This window comes from Triticum dicoccoides, chromosome 7A, assembly GCF_002162155.2.
Source record: "Triticum dicoccoides isolate Atlit2015 ecotype Zavitan chromosome 7A, WEW_v2.0, whole genome shotgun sequence".
Taxonomy (NCBI): domain Eukaryota; kingdom Viridiplantae; phylum Streptophyta; class Magnoliopsida; order Poales; family Poaceae; genus Triticum; species Triticum dicoccoides.
Window position 1 is genome coordinate 20,828,724 of NC_041392.1, and position 10,763 is coordinate 20,839,486.

General features: G+C 43.8%; 1 pseudogene; it reads right to left on the bottom strand.

Annotated features, from left to right (window-relative positions):
* Positions 1 to 9,603, bottom strand: part of LOC119328851 — a 46,366-nt pseudogene extending 36,763 nt beyond the window's left edge.
* Between the last annotated feature and the right edge of the window lie 1,160 nt (positions 9,604 to 10,763).

Consider the following 10,763-nt stretch of genomic DNA (forward strand, 5'->3'; position numbering starts at 1 on the left):
CGCGACTAAAGGGGGGGGGGGCCTTTAGTCGCGCCTATTTGGTCGCGGTTGCGCAACCGCGACTAATGGCAGTTGCGAACCGCGACCAAAGGCCCTTTTTCCACCAGTGTGGCATGGGTTGCTTGCGAAAAATGACCCTCCCAAAAACTAAAGGGGGCAATGGTTTTCATCATATGCGAGCTTATAATCAGGCCTTGTTGGCCAAACAAGCCCGGAGGCTTCTTACGTCCCCGGAATCACTTTGCGCAAGACTTATTCACGCTAAATACTTCCCAAACGGGAACCTGTGGGATACAGTATTTCCGACTAATAGTTCAACGGTGTGGAAAGGAATCGAGGATGGCCTGGAATTGGTAAAGAAAGGCATGCTTTGGCGCGTTGGCAATGGTGCAAGTATACGAGTGTGGAGGGACCCCTGGATCCCAAGGGGTCTGCTGTTCACACCGATTTTCCCAAAACGCAATTGCCGCCTTAACAGAGTTGCAGATTTCCTTGATGACCGGGGTAATTGGAAAACAGACTTGTTGCAGCAGTTTTTCTATCAGGCGGATATTGAATCGATACAGATGATCCGGATGTCCCCGCGGCAACAGGAGGAATTTATATCATGGCCATGGGACATATCAGGCAGCTTGACAGTTAAAAGTGCCTACAATTTGGCAATGTCCATTCAAAGTGAGCAAGTCTGTACGGGTGCTTCTAGCTCCTCACCTATGGGTGAGCGACCCATATGGAAGCTAGTCCGGGGGGCGGCTGTACCTCCCAAAATGAGACATTTTGGTTGGCAAGTCAGCTCAGGATCATTACCCACAAATGCAGAGAAGTGCAGGAGGCACCTAGGGACATCCGCGTATTGCAGTCTATGCAATCGGGACAAGGAATCTTCATTTCATGCCTTACTAGTGTGCCCTACGGCAGCTCTCTTGTGGGATACAATGCGGTTGGTCTGGCCATTATCGAACCGATTGGACATTATATGTACAGGAGACGAATGGCTCCTTCATCTCCTTGCTGAATCACATGAAAAAGTCAGGAGCAGGATCATTATGGTTTTGTTGCGAAGTTGGCACCTTCGAAACGAAATCACACATGGTAAATCAATCCCACCACTAGAAGTCTCCTGTTCGTTTCTATCTAGCTATTACAACACTTTCAATCAAATCTCGGTGAGTATTGAGGAGATTATTAAAGGAAAAGCCTCGATGACAGCTGAAATAAACACACAAGTAAGAGCTCCATGTACCCCGCAGGCCATGGCCCAACCCTTCAGCGGGCAAGGTCGCGTTATCGACCGACGGCTCGTTTAACCCTATGGATGGCTCGACGGGCACATGCATGATTCTAAGAGATGATAAAGGTGGGGTTATTTTTGCGTCCTACCGCAAACTCTTCATTGCAATGAAGCCCTAGAAGCAGAACTACAGGCTATGATGGAAGGGCTTAAGTTGTCGGTGGAACATTCAAATGCTACAATCCTGCTTCAATCTGATTGTGGTGTGGCCCTCAAGATGCTCTCCGAGGATTCCTTTAATAGATCAGCTTATGGCCATTTGGTTCCGGAGATCAAAAGTTACTTGAGTGATAGGGTTGTTATTCCTGTTAAAATCCTTCATGAACAGAATAGGGTTGCACATTGTTTAGCAAACTTTGGTAGATGTGGTGACAGCACAGCCTATTGGTTGGGTCAAACACCTCCATGCATCAGCAATTTAGTCGCTGAAGATTGTAACTCTATCATTATGGAATAAAAAACCCTATACTCTCTTGCAAAAAAAAGAGTGCGATCAAGCTGCCGGATGATTAATTTAGGAAATCTAGGTTTAGTTCGTTTGTACTTTCGTCATACTAGTGTGAGTCCGATTAGAATATAGAGTCAGATTAGAATAGATTTGACCGTGAGGACTTGGCCGGACGTGTATAAATACATGGGCAGGCTATAGCTGTGTAACACGAGAGAAAAATCAGAAAAGAAATAAAAAGAGGGAAAACAGGGCACGATACGAGCCCTTGGCTATCAATTTTGTGTGCGCGTATGTTCATGCAATTTTATATGATCGATCCTAAGGGTGAATTCCAACAATAATGATATGCAATACAACATTTCAACTCCAAAATATTTTATTTTTAATTTTCCACTAGAAGGCAACAGGTTGGTGCATAGAAAATGTCCTCCTTTATTTGTATAGAAATAATTTTGTTTCCTTGTGTGTAAGAACCCAACGGGCACACTTTTAGAAAAGAATCACTGTTGACGAATTAGTAGCAGCCTGTTGATATAGTTGCATTTATTTTTGTTTCCTTGCAGATAGATTTTATCCGAGTCGTCCTTGCAGATAGATATACCAAAGATGGCAGCGGCAGAGGTGGGGTGGCGATCTACCAACAAAGTAGAGATGGTGGCGCACTGTACCAAGGTTGGAGAGGAATACTTTCAGGGAAAAAACAACTTGTCCTATTTTTTAGCTAATCGTGAATGAAAATTATTAGGACCTTGCAGATATCTTCGGAAACTTAATTAATTATTGGGCACACATATTACCATTAATTTTAAAGCTTAACATGACTATTCTTACTATCTACTCCCACTTCTCTCAGTCTTTTTGCTTGCCTTTTTGGCATAATTGTATCTTTGCTCGCCTGGCTGGTCCAAAGTCACTATATTTTCGTTATAGAGTTACTTTTCATAGTCCAAAATAAACAGAGATAAAAATTGGGGGCGGGCGTAGCTACCACCATGGGTAGCAAATTATTTCTGATAGTTCTAATGATATATGTTTGAACACATATAACAAACATTTTAACGATAAACTAGTGGTCAAAATTTTCTCAAATAAAATGTGGGTTGGGCCTTATAAACTCAAACAGAGTTTGTTCTTAATTCTGAGTCAGATGATAATAATATGCAATGCTATATTTTAATTTAAGAAAACATTTTAATTTTATTTTCTACTAGAGGGCAACTGGCTGGTGCATAGAAGATGACCTCCTTTAGTGATATAGAAATACTTTCGTTCCCTCCTTTATTTAAGAAACACTTTTTGAAACAAATCACACTTGGCCATTAGTAGCAGCCCCTGTTGATATAGTTGCATTTATTTGTTTCCTCCCAGATAGATTTTTTTGAGTCGTCCTTGCAGATAGATATACAAGGGAGTAATGCTACATCTACAGGAAATTACGGGGGAGAGTGGTTTACAGAGTGACGAGGCATTATTTCATTGGTCAATTTTTGGGGCACCGGCCCACCCCTGAAAATCAGGGGGCGGAGGTATGATTATTATTATTTTGCGGGAAAAAGTGTTTTTTTACGAGGTATGACTAGACGAGAAGGGAGGTCCGTAATTTCCTGTTGATTACCTGTAGGTGTAGGATTATATTGTACAGGTTTGCTATTTCACATCTAGATGTGAAATAGCTATCTCACATCTAAATCCAGAACCGTTAGATTATCTGTCTTTAATATTTGTGCATAACGTGATGGTCTAGTTGTCGTGCTCGCTCGCGGCGCGTTGTCTCCCTGTCAGGTCGTTGCTAGTGCGTTGTCTCGCTTGCTGCCTGTGTGCTCGTTACTAGTGCGAGGTCTTGTTGGTTTTCACAAGCAGGTCTATGCTGGATCGTTGCTAGTGCGAGGTTCCGTTCCTTTTTCCATTTCCATTCACAAGTCTGTGTTACACCTTGTCCTAGTTCATTTTCTTGTACGCTCCCATTTGATTCCCAGTATTTGTTTTTTTCGTTTCTGTTTTATTTTCCTTTTTTCTATTATTTTTTCTATTTCATTATTTGTTTTAAATCATGAATTATATTAAATTCATGATTTTTTGTTTTATTTATATTTTATATTTTTATCTTTTCCATTTTTTATTTTTATCCGTTTAAAGTTAATGAACTTGGTTTTACTCTGTCATATGTTCGCTTAAAATGTCCTACCAATCTTGATTGTGGGTTATTTTGGCATGCGCTGTGTCGCGTCATGTGTTTGGTGCTTGTCGACTTGTTTGTGTGTGCGTCTTTTGTTGGCCGTTTTTGTAACGTGCTCTGGGGTCCCGTTACAGATCGGTTTGCTAATTATCATCTAAATAAGGGTTAACAATGTTTCATCTAACTCGTATATCATTAGATACACATGATTCTGAGTGATGTTCTCTGTCTTTGCGCTGTGTTGTCTGTTTGTCCTTCGTGAAGCAGTGAGACCCGATATGACATTTTCCAGTGGGCCGTTATTATGTTTTGTGTGTGCTTTTTTGTGCAAGGCAACGTGTCCTTCTATTCACAGTTTTCTTTTATTTTTTGGTTTTGATCGTGTATCTAGATAGGAGTGTAACTAGATTTTTTGTTTTCAGATTTGCTAAATCTAATCTAGATGAGTTTTAGCTCATCGACGTCTATAATTGTTTGATTTGTTTGCTTTAATGTTCGCACAAACTCGATCATGCACGCATCTATCAACATTTCTGTTTTGTCGCGCGCCCTCTTGTCTCGTCTGTTTTGTGTCATCATGATCCCGCATTTATTTTCACATGGGCCCATATATGTCATCATTTGGGGGTCTCGATCATGAAGCTTATCCCTCATCTTCTCACTGACCAACCTTTGACCCCTGTTATTTATTTTCCATCCTAGTTATAGGTCCATCCTTGACATGTGACTGGCATGTAGTTTGTTTCATTCTAGTTACAAGTCAACCATTAACTAGCAACTAGGATCATAGTTTCGTAGTTGTCCCAGGTGCAAGTCCATCCTCGACTCACTGCTGGAGCATGTGTATTTGTTTCTCATCCCAGTTGTAGGTCCACCATTGACATGCGACTAGGACTGTAGTTTGTTTCATCTTAGTTGCAAGTCAACCTTTGACTCGCAACTGGGCTCATAGTTTCCTAGTTATCCCAAATACAAGTCTACCCTTGACTCCTTGCTGGAGCATGTGTTTTTAATTTTCATCCAAGTTGCAGGTCCATCATTGACACACAATTGGGCGTGTAGTTTGTCTCATCCTAGTTGCAAGTAGACCCTAGACTCGCAACCAGGCTCATAGTTTCGTAGTTGTCCCAGGTGCAAGTCCACCCTCGACTCACGACTGGCTTGCAGTTTCGTAGTTGTCCTAGATACAAGTCCACCCTCGACTCCTTACTGGAGCATGTGTTTTTATTTTTTATCCAAGTTGCAGGTCCACCATTGACACACAACTGGGCGTGTAGTTTGTCTCATCCTAGTTGCAAGTAGGCCCTTGACTCACAACTGGGCTCGTAGTTTCGTAGTTGTCCCAGGTGCAAGTCCACCCTCGACTAGCAACTGGGCACATAGTGGTCAGACTTGCAAGCCCACCCTCAACCCGCAACTAGAGCATGTGTTTTTGTTTTTCATCCCAGCTGCAAGTCCACCCTTGACTCGCAACTAGGCCCATAACTTGTTTATCCCAGTTGCAAGTCAACCCTTGATTCGCGACAAGCTCATAGTTTTGTAGTTGTCCCAAGTGAAAGCCCCCTCGACTCACAATTGGGCTTGTAGTTGTCCAAGTTGCAAGCCCGCTCTCTACTCACAAACTAGAGCATGTGTTTTGTTTTTCATACTAGTTGCAAGTCTACCTTTTGATTGCAACTAGCTCATAACTTGTTTTATCCCAATTGCAAGTCGACCCTTAACTCGCAATTGGGCTTGTAGTTTCATAGTTGTCCCAGTTGCAAGTCCACCCTTGACTCGCAACTAGGCTCGTAGTTGTCCCAGTTGTAGGTTCATCATTAACACGCAACTGGGCATGTAATTTGTCTCATCCTAGTTGCAAGTCGACCCTTGACTCGCTACTGGGATCATAGTTTCATAGTTGTCCCAGGTGCAAGTCGATCCTCGACTCGCCACAGGGCTCGTAGTTTTCACACTTGCAAGTCCACCCTCTAATCGCAACTAGGTTCATAGTTGTCCGAGTTGACAGTCAACCCTTGACTCGCAACTGGAGCCTATGTTTTTGTTTTTCATTATAATTGCAAGTCCACCCATGACTCGCAATTGGGCTCGTGGTTTGTTTCAACCCAGTTGCAATTTGACCCATTAATCACAACTGGGCTCGTAGATTCATAGTTGTGCCAGTTGCAAGTCCGCCCTTGAATTGCAACTAGCTCGTAGTTGTCCCAGTTGCAAGCCCACCATCGACTTGCAACTGAGCATGTGTTTTGTTTTTATCCCAGTTGCAAATCCACGCTCGACTCGCAACTGGGCTTGTAGTCTGTCATTTGTCCCAGATGCAAGTCCACCCTTGATTCGCAAATAGTATCATAGTTTTGTGTAGTTGTCCCAGTTACAAGTCCACCCTTGACTTGCAACTAGGCCTATTCTTTGTTTCATCCCAGTTGCAAGTCCACCCTTGACTCGCGACTGGGCTTGTAGTTTTGTAATTGTCTCTGTTGCAGTTCCACTCCCGAATCGCAACTAGGCTGATAGTTTTGTTGTTGTCACTGTTGTGAGTCCACCCTCCGACTCACAACTCGGTTGTTTGTTTTGTCATGCACCCTCGACTCATAGATGGCATCATAGTATTGTGTAGTTGTCCCCGTTGCAAGTACGTCCTCAACTTGCAACTAGACCATAGTTTGTTTTCATCCTAGTTGCAAGTCCAACCTCGACTCGCAACTTCAGCATGGTTTTGTTGTTGTCCCAGTTGCAAGTCCAGCCTTCGACTCGCAACTGGCCGTTTGTTTTGTTCCCAAATGCAAGTACACCCTCGGCTCACAACTCGCATAGTAGTTTTGTGTAGTTCCCAATTGCAAGTCCGCCCTTGACTCGCAGCTAGGCCATTGTTTGTTTCATTCCAGTTGCAAGTACACCCTTGACTCGAAACTGGGGTTGCAGTTTTGTAGTTGTCCCAGTTGCAAGTCCACTCTCGACTCGCCACTCAGCCCATAGTTTTCTTGTTGTCCTTGTTTCTCCGGCTCACAGCTAGGCCTTTTATTTTGCTTATTGCAGTGCACCCTCAACTCGTAACTGGCATCGTAATTTTGTGTTGTTCCGGTTAAAGTCAATGCTCGACTCACAACTAGGCCATTGTTTGTTTGTATACCAGTTGCAAGTCCACTTCGACTCGCAACTTGGGCATGATTTTGTCGTTGTCCTAGTTGCAAGTCCAATCTCTGACCCACAACTGGGCCATTTGTTTTTATCCCGGTCGCAAGTCCACCCTCAATTCACAACAGACATCGTAGTTTTGTGTAGTTGTCTCAGTTGCAAATCCACTCTTGACTTGCAACTAGGCATGTTGTTTGTTTCATCCCAATTGCAAGTCCGCCCTTGACTCGCAACTTGACTCGTAGTTTTCTAGTTATCTCAGTTGCAAGTCCACCCTCACTTCGCAATTGGGCCTATACTTTTGTTGTTGTCCCTGTTGCAAGTCCACCCTCTGACTCGCAACTGGGTCATTTGTTTTGCCAGTTGCAAGTGCACCCTCGACTTGCAGCTAGCATCATAGTATTTGTGTAGTTATCCCGGTTGTAAGTCCATCCTCGACTCTCAACTATGACATAGTTTGTTTTCATCCCGGTTGCAAGTTCACCCTTGACTCGTAACTTGGGTCATGGTTTTGTTATTGTCCCAGTTACAAGTCCAATCTCTCACTCACAACTGGTTTGTTTGTATCCATCCCAGCTGCAAATTCACCCACGATTCACAATGGGCATCGTAGTTTCGTGTACTTGTTCCAGTTGTAAGTCCAACCTCGACTTGTAACTAGGCCCATTATTTTTTTCTCCTAGTTGCAAGTCCACTCTCGACTTGTAATAGGGACCATTGTTTGTTTCTTAAAATTCTTCTTGTTCTTTCTTCATTTCCTTACCTTTTTTATAATTTCTAAATCTGTTTCAAAATATGAATATTTCGGAAATTTGTGAACATAGTTTGTGAATCGGCGAACATTTTTTTAATCTGCGAACAAATTTTGAATATCGTGAATATTTTTCTACTTCGTGAACATTTATTGAGTGTACAATCAATTGTTCACTATGAGTTTTAAAATAATTTAGTGCATATTAGAAAAATGTTCACCATATATTAAAAAAGTTCATCGTATATTAAAAGAGGTTAAGTGTGTACTAAAAAATGTTAAGTGCATATTAAAGAAATGGTCATTGTGTATAATTAGCAAAATTCATCATATATAAAAAAGCTCGCTGTATATTAAAAATGTTCAATATATAGTACAAAAAGTTAGTGTATATTCAGAAGATGGTCATCGTATGTTAAAGGATTTTTCACCGTATATTAAAACAATTTTTTATTCATTAAAAAAATTCTAATTTGAAAGCATTTATGTAAATTCATGAATAATATTTTTTGTGAAAAAACGAAAAAAAGTGATAACGCAAAAAAACAACAACAAATCCTTGTTAGCCTATTAGAAGCTAGCGATCAGAGACGTACTTGTAAAAGTTTGCTACCGGACGCATAAGCTACATCGAGCACTGCATCATGTACATCGAGCAATGCATAGGCTACAGCCATCGCACATGCATTGTGCACAACTAGCTAGCTATTAGATACACATATGGTGGGACGTGCGGGGCGAGATGTTTTTTTTTTGGGAGGCTTTGACAAACTAAATCAAACAAACAAGACAAACAATAAAATAATAAGATAATGCTGACACTATACTTAGATGTGAGATATTATCTCACATCTAGATGTAATATAGACGGACCCTTGTACTATATTGTATACAAGGCCAACAATGATGCATGGGAATGAAACGTCTTTTTCTTTTTTGCATGGAAGAAAACGTCGTGTGCATAAGAACTAAACGGACGACACGCCGTTGATATGTACGAGTACACACGTGCATAATAAGAACCAAACAGTATGTACGGCGTACCTAATGCGCGAGACATTGCAAGCACTCCCCGTACGCGCCCGTCGTCGGAGGTGCGCACTTTGCCGCCGGCCGTGTCCACCCGCGCCCTCTCGTCCGGCCGCTCCAGCTGCATCCACGCATCAATATCAAATTTGTCCAGTCAGACGAGACCAAAGGAGAGAAATACGATACGCATGACACAATTATTCTCACGTTGTGGTCCTGGGAGAGTGGTAAGGCGTTGCCGGCGCGGCAGAGCACGGCGCGGGAGTCGCCGCAGTTGGCCACGAGGATGCTGCCGCGGACCAGGAGCGCCACCACGGCAGTGGACCCCATGATGGGCAACCCCGATTCTGACAACCCCATCCCCAGTGTGTCCGCCCACTCGAAGCTGACGCTCCACCTCTTCATCATTTTCCAGGTGCTCCTTCCGGTAGGCAGTTGCCACGCGGGCCAGCTCCTCCGCCAGTATGACGTGCATCTGGTCACTGCACAGGGCCGACACCTGCAGCACCATGTACCACGTAGCAAGCAAATCAAACGCCGACATCAAGCACTCAACCCGCAGGTGGCGTGCAAGGTGCTCCAGTCTGGCAGCATTTGGAGGAAAGGGGACGGGGGTTTACCTGTGGGCCGCCGTGGCCGTCGAAGACGGCGAAGAAGTGCATGGGGGAGCCGTCGGCCCGGACGCAGAAGAACGGGCGCAGCGACACGGTGTCCTCCATGCCCTTCCGCTGATCCAGTCCCCGCTGCGACACGGACCCGAACGCGAGGGACCACACTGCCGCCGCTGCCGCTTCACCTGGCAGTAGAGGCGCCGGCGCCGCCACCACGCGGGAGCTCTCCCCTTCCTCTGGGCCCGTGAGGTAGCCCTCAGACCCCTCCGAGGATGCGTAGTACCCAGACAAGAGAGGTGAGGGCTGGACCTCGCCTTCCTCCGATGCCACGACAGGGTTGGCTCTCGACTCGCCAGCGGTGCTGGCCATAGCTACAGAGTACACTGATGGACGACGCGAAGGAGCAGTCCGGTTGAGCACAACGCGCGTGGGCTCCTGAAGCAGCAGAGGCTTCGCTACCAAGCGACCTGCGGGAAGAGGAGGAAGACGCTCCTGCAGCAGTTTTGTGTATAAAGAAACACACGGATTGAGCACACGTATCTTATCTATAAAGTAGCTAGTACCCATGTTAATTTTCTCATCTTATCCATTATTATCCTTATTAATTTCTCCTCTTTTCAATATTTCCTATTTTAATGTCACTTATTTTCTTTTTCCTGCATTTTAATGTTTCTTATCCATTTTAATGCTTCGTATTTAAATCCATTCTATGTTCCATTTATTTACAGAAATATACTGCTTATTATTGCAAGTACTAAAAAAACGGAGAGATATTAATTTTCCCCGAATTACACATTGCATTAGGTCATCCGTTTCTCCTTTAGAATATTTATTTCATTGGTTTTTATTTGCTATTTCAAGCCACTCCAACCACAAGCTCTTGCCACGCTCTCCTGGGAAAATTACAGATTGTTAAAGACAACTACCTAATGCACAATATCTTGCATATGATTTATGTCGCTAAGTGGAGTCTATATCGTCATTTATGTCTTCTTCCCAAAACTTCTACTCCAAAAAAAATAAGGAAATAATGTGTAATTAAAGCATCGCGATAAATAAGGAAATAAGCAGTAATCTCCACTCCTAATGTCCCAGTTGATAGGATTGCATGGTTATTTTTCGTCCCCCACTTTCGTCTGGGTTTTTTCGTCTCATCTCTCACCACACCAAAAAAAACACGCCTAACAAAATCATACGATCCAACTCCCCCCTCGATCTTTTTCGTGGTTGTGGGAGGTGATCCTCCGTCGCCCCCCGCCTTCGTCCTTCGTTCCTGCCCCTTCCTCGCCTCTCCTCTATCTTCTGCGACGGCGCGGCCG